Consider the following 15,300-nt stretch of genomic DNA (forward strand, 5'->3'; position numbering starts at 1 on the left):
AAAATGCTGAATTCTTACCCAAAACTACCCGTTGAATCTTTACCTTATGACTTTGACGCCTTCCATAAATTAGTTCGAATGCCTGTTGGGAAAAATGGGTAATTTTCTCACTAAAACAGAACCCTAACAGAGCTACCCGACAAATAATATTGAATAAATAAAGCGGAATAATAAAAGAGATAAAGAGGAAAAAAAACACACCCGAAAATTGTTAACGGAGTTCGGCCTGTTTAGCCTAATCTCCGAGCACAGCAAAAACAACTCACTTTTATTATTATGGGAGAAGATATTACAAATTGGGATATCTAACAGTGAAGGAGGAGCGTTTAATTTATAACCCTCAAACCTCCTTCCCAAAAAATGAACCCACCGATGTGGGACTTGGGATTAAGCCAAAATCAACAAATCTCCACCTTGGCTTAATTTCAAGTCTCACCTAATACAAATCATCTTCTCAAAACATAACAAAAACAAACTTTGCAGTGCTTCAAATTTGCGCCTCCGGGCGCCAACTTCAAATGTGCAAGATATTAACCAAGTCTAAACAATGTTCAAACTTGGTCCTTGTAACCACCTTGGTGAGCATATCTGCAGGATTCTCCGTAGTGTGAATCTTCTGGAGAACAATCTCCTCTTCTTCGAGAATCTCACGCACAAAGTGATAACGAACATCAATGTGCTTCGTCCGTGCATGAAAGACTTGATTCTTTGCTAAATGAATAGCACTCTGACTGTCAGAATATAACTCAAGTTGTTTCTGACCAACTCCCAAGTCTTTAAGCAACCCATGAAGCCAAATTGCTTCCTTCACAGCCTCTGTAATCGCCATATACTCTGCCTCTGTCGTAGACAAAGCCACCGTAGACTGCAAGGTAGACTTCCAACTAACTGGCGCTTTTGCTAAAGTGAACAAATAGCCAGTTGTAGACCGTCGCTTATCCAAATCACCTGCATAATCAGAATCACAATATCCAACTATGCATTGACCAAGTGATTCATCTTGCTCAAATGTCAATCCAACATCTAAGGTATTTTGGAGGTACCGTAGAATCCATCTCACAGCTTGCCAATGACCCTTGCCCGGATCATGCATGTACCTGCTAACAACACTCACAGCCTGTGAAATATCTAGTCTCGTACACACCATTGCATATATCAAGCTTCCAACTGCATTTGCATATGGGACTTTCACCATGTATTCTCGTTCTTCATCAGTCGTTGGAGATAAACGGCTACTCAATTTCAAATGAGGAGCAAGTGGGGTACTTACAGGTTTTGTATCTTCGTGTATACCAAAACGTTGTAGTACCTTCTACAAATACTGCTTCTGTGACAGCCAAAGTTTTCCCCTCTCCCTGTCCCTGTTTATCTCCATGCCGAGAATCTTCTTGGCTTCCCCCAAATCCTTCATCTCGAACTCTTTACTCAACTGAGCCTTTAACCTGTCAATCTCAACTTGGCTCTTTGCTGCAATCAGCATATCATCAACATATAAGAGTAAGTAAATGTAGGAACCATCTTCAAGTCTGCACAAATACACACAGTGATCATATTTGCTTCTCTTGTACTTCTGATCCTTCATGAACTTATCAAATCGTTTGTACCACTGTCTTGGAGATTGTTTCAGTCCGTACAACGATTTGCTAAGTTTACAAACCCAATCTTCTTGACCATCAACCTTGTATCCTTCTGGTTGAGTCATATAGATTTCCTCATTCAAATCACCGTGTGGGAACGCGGTCTTTACATCAAGTTGAGCAAGTTCCAAATTGAACTGTGCTACCAAGGCCAACAAAATTTGAATGGAGGAATGTTTAACAACTGGAGAAAATACCTCATTATAATCAATTCCCTCGCTCTGAGCAAAGCCTTTAGCAACCAACCTTGCCTTGTAGCGAACATCTTCTTTATTAGGAAATTCTTCTTTCTTTGCAAATACCCATTTGCACCCAATTGCCTTCTTACCTTTTGGTAATTGTGCCAGCTTCCACGTCTTGTTCTTCTTCAAAGACTGCATCTCCTCTTCCATCACACCTGCCCAATTACCACTCTCTGAACTCAGAATGGCTTCTGGGTAAGTGAATGGAATGTCATCAACAACTGGAAGTGCATAGGCAACCATATCCATGAAACGAGCAGGCTTCTGAATATCTCGTCTCTGTCTTCTAACTGCAATTGGCGCTGATTGCTGTTGAGATTCTTGGGTAGGAACCTCTTCCTCATCTGACTCTTCTTCTACCATAGGAGAGTCACTTGTGGTATTTCGTGTTGGGATTACCACTGTCTGCTCAAACTCCACCTGCTTCCGGGCACACTCCACCTGTTGTGGAGTACTATTAGCTCCTTCTGGATTTACCTTCTTTAACATGGCAGATTCATCAAAGGTAACATCCCTGCTGATAATCGTCTTCTTTGCCTCTAGACACCACAAACGGTATCCCTTCACTCCAGGACTAAAGCCCATGAAAAGAGCCTTCTTTGCCCGTGGATCCAATTTTGATTCAATCACATGATAATATGCAATAGAACCAAAAACATGCAAAGAATCATAATCAGTTGTAGGTTTTCCAGACCATACCTCTAACGGGGTTTTGCCATCTATAGCAGAAGATGGCAAACGATTGACGAGATGTTGAGCGTATGTCACAGCCTCAACCCAAAACTCTCTGCCTAACTCAGCATTGGACAACATACAACGAACTTTCTCCACAAGTGTCTTGTTCATACGCTCTGACACCCCATTCTGTTGTGGTGTTTTTCTAACAGTGAAGTGCCGAACTATGCCACAATCTTGACATACCTTCAGGAACAGATCACTCTTGTATTCTCCTCCATTGTCTGTTCGAAGAACCTTAATCTTCCTTCCTGTTTGGTTTTCAATTTGAGCTTTCCACTTAAGGAAAATTTCAAGCACATCATTTTTGTTCTTCATAGTAAACACCCAAACTCTCCTGGAAAAATCATCCACAAAAGTGACAAAATAATGCCTACCTCCGATTGACGGAGTCTTGGCAGGTCCCCACACATCTGAATGCACATAATCCAGAATACCCTTGGTATTGTGAATTGCAGTGCCAAACTTCACTCTTCGTTGTTTTCCCAGAACACAATGCTCACAAAATTCAAGTTTGCAAGCCTTCGTACCTTTCAACAATCCCTGCTTGGTAAGAATTTGCAAGGATTTCTCTCCAGCATGTCCCAACCTCATATGCCACAACTTCGTTGCCTCAGCATCCTTCTTAGAGCTAGAAGTTGCTACCGCTACTGTCCCCACCACTGTACTACCTTGATAGTAATACAAATTGTTCTTCCTCACGCCTTTCAACATCACCAGTGCTCCAGAAGTTGCTTTAAGAATTCCATCTCACTTCGTCACAACTAGACCTTTAGATTCTAAAGCCCCCAATGAGATGAGATTCTTCTTCAACTTTGGCACGTACCGTACATCCCGCAAAATTCTGGTGGATTCATCATGATTCCGCAACTTGATTGAACCTATTCCAGCTGTCTTACATGGATTATCATTACCCATGTAAACAACCCCGCCACCGAGTTCCTGAAATTCAAAGAACCAATCCCGAATGGGACACATATGATAGGTACAACCTGAATCCAATATCCACTCATCTAGATACGATGATGCTGAAAGCGAGACAATTAAAGAGATATCTGATTCCACATCACTTTTGCATTCTGCAACATTTGCATCTTGTGGAGCCTTCCCTTTCTTCTGCAGTTTTGGCCAGTCTTTCTTCCAGTGTCCTTTCTCATGATAGAAAGCACACTCATCTTTGGCAACGGCTCGACTTTTAGACTTATACCTCCCTCTTCTCCCATTTGTTTGGCTTTGCCGACGACCTCTTGCCACCAATGCTTCTTCTGATGTCGTTGATTTGGTTTTCATCTTATCCTGCTTTCTCAATTCATGACTATATAAAGCAGAACAAACAACATCTAACGACACATTCTCCTTCCCGTGAAGGAGTGTAGTCTCCAAATGTTCAAATTCATCAGGAAGAGATGATAACAACATCAAAGCCAAATCCTCATCCTCAAACTTCACATCTAAATTCAACAGGTCTGCTACTAATTGATTAAACATAGTGATGGGTGCATTCATAGTAGTACCTTGTTGGTAGTCAAATCGGAACAACCTTTTCTTCATCAGGAGCTTGTTCTGACCACTCTTCTTCAGAAACTTGTCCTCAAATGCCTTCCACAGTTTGTGTGCAGAAGTCTCGTTTTTTACAACATACTTCTGCTCTCTGGACAGGCAGGATCAAATAGTTCCGCATGTCAACCGGTTAATGATGCTCCAATATTTCTCCTCTAACTCTTTTGGTTTCTCTCCTTCAATAGCAATATCAAGACCCTGCTGAAAAAGAGAGTCCAAGACCTCTCCTTACCACATGCCAAAATGTCCAGTGCCATCAAATATTTCCACCGCCAATTTCAAGGTGGACACCGGGAACCTCGACCATGATGAAGAGGAGCCCAACACTCTGGATACATCCTTCGCTTCTTCTTCTTGATTTGCCATTACAAACTCAAAATATAATATTCAATATTACAAATAATTTCAAACAACCCAAGGGCGAACCTTCAGCTCTTGATACCACTTGTTGGGAAAAACGGGTGATTTTCCCACTAAAACAGAACCCTAACAGAGCTACCCGACAAATAATATTGAATAAATAAAGCGGAATAATAAAAGAGATAAAGAGGAAAAAAAACACACCCGAAAATTGTTAACGGAGTTCGACATGTTTAGCCTAATCTTTGAGCACAACAAAAACAACTCACTTTTATTATTATGGGAGAAGATATTACAAATTGGGATATCTAACAGTGAAGGAGGAACGTTTAATTTATAACCCTCAAACCTCCTTCCCAAACAATGAACCCACCGATGTGGGACTTGGGATTAAGTCAAAATCAACAATGCCTTCTGCATATTTTAATGCCACTGATTCTTAATCTTTACAAACAATATTTTACAATTTCACAAATGGCAAGACATCACTCTTTTTTTTTACCTAATGTCTTCACTTACATTAATTAGCCCCTCAATTATTATTTTTTAGAATAGTTTATAACAACACTATTAAGTACAAAAGATATGCGGCTGACATAAACTTCTGGTTTTTCCAGGTACTTTAATCGATCTCGTTGGAAAGCTTTAAGGTAAGTATTACTTTGTCTCTTCAATTCATCTTTTAGCGTTTATGACATATTTCCAAGTAGGGATTTTCGAAATGTAAACATATCCATAAGTGATTTTAACCAATTTTAACTCCTAAATATCCATATATATTCATTTGAAAAGTTAACTAAGTGACTAAAATTATAGGATGAAAAACACCCATTTATTTGGAATTTATAAATTTTTTCCAAAATTTGAACTAATAATAATTTTTTCTTAAACTTTATTTTAAAGTAGATAATGGTAACTATTTGGATATATTAATTCAACCAAATTGGGACAGTAAATCCTATCTATAGATATATAGATATGAAGTTGCTTAAACTTTATTTTAAAGTAGATAATGGTAACTATTTGGATATATTAATTCAACCAAATTGGGACAGTAAATCCTATCTATAGATATAGATATGAAGTTGTGTTGGTTCAAATTTTCAAATCTTCTCCAAGTACGACCAAATTATGTGTAATTTTTTTTCCTACTTACTTAATTTAATTCCTCACATTGTTTCAGAATCGGCTATTATTAATACATGTGAACTGAAACGTCATAATAATCAAGGGAATGAAATTCTAGAAATATTGAGGTACTATAAATATAGGTGTTGCGAAGTTTAACTATTCACAGCTACGGGAAGCTTCGGTGTACGATGCCATGTTGGATGCAACAAAACATGGAAATGTTGACTTTATAAATGCTATGAGGAAGGTTAACATGATCTCTTAAGGGCAATGGACAATTATGGAAGAGACATATTTTCGTATGCAATTCTTCATCGCAAACCCAGAGTGTTCCAATTCATGCATACACTCTCTGGTAATAAAGATATAGTTAACTATAGCACAGACATGTTTGGCAATAACCTATTGCACTTGGCAACACAATTAGGACCTTTATCTGATCTGAATCTTAGACCCGGTGCTGCTCTGCAAATGTAAAAAGAAATTCAATGGTTTAAGGTGCATTCATGTTCATTAGTTTTCTCTCACTAGTGCAATTAATGTATGAAATACAATAATAGTCTATGCATTCATTAACATTGATGAAATGAATGCGTACAGGAAGTTGTGCATCTCAAATGTAGAGAGGCGAGAAATGACGAGGGTAAAAAGCCTAGTGAGATATTTATTGAAATGCACAAGGAGCTGATGAAAGATGGGAAGAAATGGGCAAAAGAAACAGCTGAGACCTTTGCAGGTGTTCTAGTCACTGCACTCTTCACTGTCCCAGGAGGTTACCAATTTTCATAAATGAAAAAGCATTTATTGTGTTTATTGTTGCTGATATAATCTCTCTGTTTGCTGCTATTATTACAGTATTGATATAAGTTGACATTCAGATATGGCATTACGTTGAAATAGATTTCCTAGAAAGATTGCCCACCAAGATAATGTCAGGTCTTGGGTTCCTTTCTGTGTCCCTAGTGTCCATGATGGTTGCTTTCTGTGCTGCACTTGCTATAACTCTACAAAAATCTAAAATGTATCAGAGCTTCAATTTTAGCAGTCGCTGTATTGGTAAGTGTTCCGTTTATTTTATTTCTACCATCTAACAGTCGCCAAAATTCAGCACCCCAGGGTTTAATCGGAAGAGTCGTGAATAACCTAATTGATAATCCAATTAGGATTGGTATTTGATTTGTGGACATATAGCTTTGTTTGAGATGTTACCCAGGTTTAGGAAGATGTTGTGGAATGATTAGTTATTTTTGTAGTAAGTGTGTTGATGAGTTAAGATATAAACCTTGCCTATTTTGTATAAGAAAACATTGTCATTTTCCCAGTATCTCAACGCAAACATTCTTACCTTTGTCTTGAGTTAACATCTGATGAACATATGCAAACTGATTAGATTAATGATTATTATGTAAGTGGATGCCACCTACAACATTTACTGCTTTTAATAACTGTACCGTCCGAGTCTCGGTTGATCGTTTACCGTTGACCAGAGAAGACATGGGAACCCCGAAGGAGGGGTCCACGCTGGAGGTTCAGTTGGTTAGGAAAGAGTCTCGTTGGACTCACGTGGAAGAGGACCGAGGAGGTGTCGGCTTGGAGGAGGGTCGAGGACTCCTCGGCCCTCGGCACTCGAAAAGGAAGATGAGTCAGAAGGGTGGCTTGAACGCCACATCCCAGCTATCAGTGTAAGGAAGCCCAGATCGCCAAGACCATGCATAAAGGTGTAGGGAAGCGGCAGTACGCCCAACCGCTAGAGAATCACTAGAACCGATACGACTCGGTAAAGTCTCGTTCCAGCAGCGATCGGCATGCATGGGACTTGCGAGGGCAGTATACGCTCAGCTTGGATGAACCCTCTGATATTGGGCATATGAGTTGACGCCTGAGGGATCATCTCGCGCCAGTTGCACTTCTAGAAGGGAGACTTACACGCTGGAATTTCCCTAAGTTGGGTTACATCATTGTAAGGCCTCCCGCACAGAGTTACGCTTAAGTTAGAAGGAGTCACGTGGCAGAAGCACTGACAAGGTATAAAAGCTCTCGTTGTCAGGAGTTTAAGGTACGTTCTAATCATTTGACGCTTACACAGTGTACGCACGAGTGACTTGAGAACGAGAGAGAAATCAGTTAGAATTTAGTTACGCACCTCCTGAACATTGTAGTTGCGGTGTTCGGATACAGAGGTGCACGGTGTTTTCTGCCAGTATTGACTTGAGCGTCAGAGTGCAAACGGTCGCGAGGGCGTCCTTTGTTCTTTCTGTTTCAGGTATTCACGGCGGTGAAGGGTGAAGGTTTGGAATGAAGAAGAAGGAGTCCTTGATATGCAGGTCTTAGCTACGCACGAAGAACGATTTGGTCAACCGACAGGAACATTTGGAACCCACCGTGGGGCTGATCTAAAACAACAATCCCACAGCAAGTAGTTCGAGTTTCGGTAGCGACAGTGAGGTTCGTGGAGGTTTTTCAAGATTCTTGCAAGATTCGCCGATAATCTTCAAGTTTCGTTCAGTTCTACCGAAGGAAGTTCCAAGATTCACAGTAACAGTTTAAGATTTTCCAAGAAACCGTGAAGAATGAGGACCACGAGGCATAGTTCAACGACGCGCGCAGAGTGATGACATGACCTTGCAGCAGGTCATGGAGATGATGCAAGGCCTTCAAGAGGCGATGACGGCGTTGAAAGTGGAGCAAGAACGCATTCAGGTGGATCTTGCAGCGTCGCAGACGAGAAATGAAGAGTTGTGCCGTGCGAACGAAGAGTTGCGTCGCGGGTTGCGCAACCACCCTAGGAATCGTGAAACAGAGGATCGCGAGTGTTTTACACAACCTAGGGAGTTTCCTATGCCATTCTCGCAGTCTATCATGGAGGTAGTGATCCCTCACACGTTCGTAGGTCCGAAGGTGATGTTCACGGGAATGGAAGATCCAGAGGCGCACCTCACTGCGTTCCATATGCATATGATGCTTGTCGGCGGTTCTGACGCCGTAAGGTGCAAGCTCTTCATGAGCACGTTGACAGGTATGGCAATGGACTGGTTCATTAGCCTTCTAGATGGTCACGTGACCTCCTTTGCGCAACTTTCACAGCTGTTTAGGGAGCAGTATATCGCGAACCAGGCTCCCCCGCCGGTGCCGTATGACCTCTTCGACGTGAAGCAGTATCAGAAGGAGACGTTGAAAGAGTACATCAATCGTTTTGGGGCACAAGTGGTGAAGGTTGGCACCACGGAAGAGCCGATGATCGTGGACGCGTTCAGGAAGGGGATCTGTCCTGGGCCATTCTGTGAGTCGATCATCAGGAATCGCCCCAAAACTTTCGTGGAAATATGGTGTCGCGCAGTGGAGCACATTGCGACGGAAGGTGAGGTGTGCGAGAAACGTGCAAGTGTTGCACCTGCACGCCCTAGAGCACAGTCGCGTGCACAGCCCGCCAGGGTGAATGAAGCCGCGACAAGAAGGAGAGGTCAGGAAAGGAAGCGCCCCTACGAGGCGTGGAAGCCCCAGGCGAGGGGGCGTACAGGCCGGTTAGGCACAACTTTGTGGTGGAGCTAAAAGACCTCATCGCAGTGTCCAACATCGCAGATAGGCTGAGGGTCGGTTGACCGCTGACCAAAGAAGACATGGGACCCCCGAAGGAGGGGCCCACGCTGGAGGTTCAGTTGGTTAGGAAAGAGTCTCGTTGGGCTCACGTGGAAGAGGACCGAGGAGGTGTCGGCTTGGAGAAGGGTCGAGGACTCCTCGACACCCGAAGAGGAAGATGAGTCAGAAGGGTGGCTTGAAAGCCATATCCCAGCTATCAGTGTAGAGAAGCCCATATCGCCAAGACCATGCATAAAGGTGTAGGGAAGCGGTAGTACGCCCCACCGCTAGAGAACAACTGGAACCAATATGACTCGGTAGAGTCTCGTTCTAGCGGCGATCGGCATGCATGGGACTTGCGAGGGAAGTATACGCTCAGCCTGGATGAACCCTCTGATATTGGGCGTATGAGTTGACGCTTGAGGGATCATCGCGCGCCAGTTGTACTTCGTGAAGGGAGACTTACACGCTGGGATTTCCCTAAGTTAGGTTACAGCGTTGTAAGGCCTCCCGCACAGAGTTACGCTTAAGTTAGGAGACACGTGGCAGAAGCACTAACAAGGTATAAAAGTTCTCATTGTCAGGAGTTTAAGGTACGTTCTAATCATTTGACGCTTACACAGTGTACGCACGAGTGACTTGAGAACGAGAGAGAAATCAATTAGAATTCAGTTACGCACCTCCTGAACATTGTAGTTGTGGTGTTCCGATACGAAGGTGCACAGTGTTTTCTGCCAGTACTGACTTAAGCGTCGGAGTGCAAACGGCCGGGAGGGCGCCCTTTGTTCTCTCTGTTTCAGGTATTCACGACGGTGAAGGGTGAAAGTTTGGAACGAAGAAGAATGAATCCTTGGTACCCAGGTCTTAGCTACACACAAAGAACGATTTGGTCAACCGGCAGAAACAATAACATTCCATTATATAATAGCATTTTTTAAATAAAGTATATGAGGTTTATGATTATTTTGGATGAGAATTTTTTGATTTTCTTACCGTTAACTATTTGTAAATCAATAGAAGTACTTTAAATAGTTTTCTATTCATTTATATTTTTTTTTTCTGATTAAAAAAATGGGGAAGGTTACGTGAATTTACAAAATGACAGAAAAGATCCATTTCAAAAGTATGTTTGTATCTGAATATTCGGTGTTTTGTATTTTTTAGCATATATATATATATAAGTTTTATGAAAAGGCTACATATAATAAATAGCCAAACAAATCTGAACACTGCACAAAATTCCTCTTATAGATCTACATTATCCATATAATAAAAAAACTTAAAAATTCATGGTTCCAAAATAATTTACTTTTCTTTTTGATATGACATGACCTCCAGCAAAGATTATACAAAAATAATATCTCTGTCATCCATACAGCTATGTATAGTATCAATGTGTATTTTTTATTCGATTTTTAAGCCCATATACTTTCTCATACTCCTCTATTAATATATTATTATTTATTTACAAATAAAAAAATCCTAAAAATTATTTTTTTTAACTTATTAAATCTACAAATATATGAATAAAGAAAGAAACTTTTGGAGTGAAAGAAGGAAGAAAAAGAGAAAATAGGAAATTGATAACTTTTTCTAGTTTTCCTTATTTTTCCTGCTCTAGTGTATTTATTGTTATTATTTTTTCACTCCAACCCACCAATCATAATCCAAATAAACTTTACTTTTCACCGTCTAACCGCTTTACTAACTATCGGACATTTATCTGAAATGGTGTGTCGGTGTTCGATACGAGTATCAGACACCGACACTTATATGACACCTGTAGAACATGTATCCGTGAAGTGTCCAATTCAAAAAGTATTTGTTAGATTTTTGACAATTCTAATACGGTTTTAACACAATTTTAAAGAGGAAAAATACATTATTTTTTTAAAAATTCAAACTTTATTGTATAAATTGTTATTATGATTATAAAAATAAGAAACAAATCCTTGTTAACTAGTCATGAAAATCATCTTTCTACTCTAAAAAATAATTTGGAACATACTTGTGCACATAAATCTTTATTGTCAATTTATATAACATATAGATTCATATCCTCGTGTCCTATATTTTAAAGATTTTACGTATCTTTGTGTTCGTGTCGTATCAGTGTCCGTGTCAGTGTTTGTGCTACATATCTAACCACACCACTCTTTTACTTCATATTTTACTACTTACATAAAAGAAATCAAACAAAAAGAAAATAATACATATATAAATTTATGCAATTTTTTAATTGATTTATTAAAATATTTAGAGCCGTCACAAATTGTATTGTGATTATTTTTAAAATAAATTTCAAAGATTCATTATTTTTATCTAAGATTTCAATTAAAAACAGTTCCAGGACGTGTGAGAATAATTCAAGAACTTAAGGAACAAAAAACGATTCAGGAACTTCAGTAATTAAACCTTAATTAAACAAAAAATTTAAATAATGAGTAAGTTAACTTCTGTTAGATTTTTCTTTTGGCCAACCAGGCTCTATTTTAAAGACAAAATTGAATCTCGAGAGTAATTAATATGCATAAATTATATGTGACAGGGTATAACTAGTGCTTTTTTCTTTGAATATAAAACTCCATTCCCAATACAAATTTTATTTTAAAAGTTTAGGAGGCCTTTACCTTTGTTTTTTCTGGCAGGTGATAATACTTATGTTATTGAAATAGAAAACAAAATACGTGAAATGACACAGGAATTTTATTAGAAGGATAATTATATTTATTTAAAAAACTTACTACATTTTTTATAGTTAATAAATAACAAAAAGACAAAAGCAGAGTAAGAATAAAATATAATAAAATAATTACAATCTTCGTAATTTCAATTAAAAATAATGGATTATTATAATTTAATTTGCAGTTCACGAGACTTGTTTTTTCCCAGGTAAAAGTCCGCGATGTTAATTGTTTTATTGAATAGAAAACAAGTTACCATATGAAAGGAGAAAATTTCGAGAAATGATGCAGGATTAGTAGATAAACACTATTATGATTCCCTAATAAACATTAAGTTTAAAATTTAAAATTCATCCTTTCACAGTTTAAGAGGTATATTAAAAAAAAAAGAGCTATACAAGTTGTTAATTTAAAAACCTTCGGTTTAACTTTATTTCTACCTAAACATTGACCCACGCGTGCGACACAAGCGTGACTAATAAATTAACGATGATTAATACCCATACACTTCTTATTGAGTATTTAAAAGTGTAGAGTTTTATTTATATAATATTTATTAGTTCTATAATGTTAGATTCATAAAAATATATATTAAATACGTTCTTTTTAATAATTATAATAAAAGTAGTTTATTTATATTTAGTTAGATGACAAAAGTAAAAAGTGCTTACTATATAATAACTTACAAAGTAGAAGTTAGTAACACGGGACAGTTAAAAATAATGAATGTTACTTTGTCATTATAAATTATAAATTAGAATAACAATTATTAGTGCTTTATCTCAAGACTCAGTACATAAATCCTGTTTTTTATAGGCCCAATTTCTCTTACAAAATAATCCACTAGTTTTGGGTTTATTGGTTTTGTAATGAAAAACTTTACTGTGTGTTATTAGTTTTGTATATTTCATTAAAGAAAAAGAAAATGTACTCACTTACATTTTATTATTGAGTGTCTTATTTATATAGCACATAAAAGATAAAAATTAAAGATAACTAATATTATGTTACAACTCAAAATCTAAAATATTATATGAAATCATATTTATATTTTAATATACATAGCTTGACTCGAAGAGTTCAATTATATATTTTGGGTCCATGTCTGAGTGGATAGAAAATTTATAGCACAGTTGAATTGATCAGATTATTAATAGTGAGATTGATAATATATACGTACCATGTGTGAGCCAGTTGCACCACTTGCAATAGTAAAACCATGTTTGTCTTTAACTCCACACTTGTTCTTTTTTTAAATATTTATTAAAATTAAATTCTGATAATTTAATGAAAGAAGTACTAGGTTGTTCCTCCAGCCTGTCTCCTATTTAATGAAAATCTCAAAACTATGTTATTTAAAAAATTGCAATTTTTTTGGCTTCATTCAATTCGTACAAGTGATCTGAATTATCTAATATTTAGCATCACATATAGATTATCCGTCATATTAAAAAAACGAAAAGGTTTTTTTAAAAAGTAAATAAATAATCCTTAACATAAAAATAACTTTATTGCAAAACGATTAAATTCAAAAGCTCCTTAATATGTCATGTTTCAAAATAGATCTGGACTATAAAATTAGGATCCAAATTAATTTGGCCTGACACATAATAAACTAAACAGGGCAAGCAAAATTAGTAAAATTCAGATTCAAAGATTATCGACCATGTTTGATTCATATGTTTTTTAACTTTTGTTCCTTTTAAAATTAATACGACAAATTTAAACAGTAGTGAGACAAGTTATCCTATACGGTAGACAAAGAAAAGTAGAAATGGAGACGATTGCAAGACTAAACAGGATAATGAAAAGAAATTCCTGTTTCAATGGATCATGGTTCCTGTTTTGGGAAGATAAATGGAACGAGGAAAACATTGGTGGTAAGGTATACAAGGATATTTAGTAATAGTGATTGCAAGTAAAGGAAAACTTTAGATATGGATCCTAGGAGAATCACATGTGGGTATGAAAGAGATAGTGATTCTAATGGGACTTACAACTACTTAGCAGTGAAATTGTATTTTGATGTGACAAATTTAAAATAAGATAATAACACGAATGAGCAGTGAGATGTGAACTTTAAAATAAGGTTAAAAAATATATTACAATGGTTCTTAATAATATATATATATATATATGTATTTTTACTCAGAATGATCCATATTACACCGGTTAAGTCATTTAACTAATATAATATATGGTTCTGTAAAGAGAGAGGAAGGTAAAGGGTAAAAGAGTTAAAACAAAGTGAGAGTTTGAGAAAAGGAAAATGTATATCAAATATTCATATCAAAGATTACAATCACAAGTGTATATAAAAGAGTTATAACCAATAGGTGGTTACAACAGACAAGACTAAAAAGCAGTGAGATATATTATCCCTTTACATCCCTCCTTAAACTTGTGGTGGGGATGTGTTCCACCATAAGTTTACTCCTAAAATTAAAAAAGGATGTCCCTGAAATAAGTTTAGTGAAAATGTCAGCTACTTGATATTGACCAGGAATGTGCACCAGATGAATGTGTTTTTGTTGAACTTTCTCTCTGACAAAGTGTAAATCTAATTCAAAATGCTTAGTCCTAGAGTGCATGCAGGATTGGCAGCCATAAGAACAACTCCTAGATTATCATAGTATGTTGTAGGAGGAGAGAAAACTTGTTGGAGTTATGTTAGAAGGGATTGAATCCATAACAGCTCGGCGAGAACAACAACAACACTTCGATACTCAGCTTCTGTAGTGCTTCGAGAGACGACCTTTTGTTTTTGAGAAGACCATGGGATAAGATTCTTTCCCAAGTAGACATTCTAGCCAGTTGTGGAGCGTCTATCATCCAAATCAGTTGCCCAATCAGCATCACTGAACCCCATTATGGATGATGTAGAACAGGGATGAAGATGGAGACCGTGCGCAGTGGTGCCAACAACATATCTTAGAATCCGTTTCACAGCTTTCCAGTGGTGTTCTTGAGGAGCATGCATGAACTGACAAACTTTGTTCACAGAAAAAACAAGTTCAGGACGTGTGATAGTGAGATATTGAAGTGCTCCAACAGTAGATCTGTAAACAGTGGGATCTGGAACAGTTGTGCTACCATCTTTAGTTAACCGCAAAGAAGAAATCATTGGTGTGGGCTGGGATTTGGCATGAAGCATATCAGTTTGCAGCAGAAGATCATTTTCATATTTTTCCTAAGACAAGAATAAACTACCATCTGGTAGTGATGAGACCTGAACACAAAGAAAATAATGCAATATGCCAAGATCTTTTAAAGGAAAAATAGTTTGTAGGGCAGAAATAAACTTTTGAATTGCAGTAGATAAGTTACCAGTAATAAGAATGTCATCAACATAGACAAGAATGAGTAAGACATTAC

General features: G+C 37.7%; 1 pseudogene; it reads left to right on the plus strand.

The window, feature by feature from the left end:
• Window positions 1-5,811: 5,811 nt before the first annotated feature.
• On the plus strand, window positions 5,812-6,756 carry LOC137809309 (uncharacterized; annotated as a pseudogene).
• Window positions 6,757-15,300: the final 8,544 nt, after the last annotated feature.

The sequence above is a fragment of the Phaseolus vulgaris genome, chromosome 2 (assembly GCF_051622355.1).
Source record: "Phaseolus vulgaris cultivar YP4 chromosome 2, ASM5162235v1, whole genome shotgun sequence".
Lineage (NCBI taxonomy): Eukaryota > Viridiplantae > Streptophyta > Magnoliopsida > Fabales > Fabaceae > Phaseolus > Phaseolus vulgaris.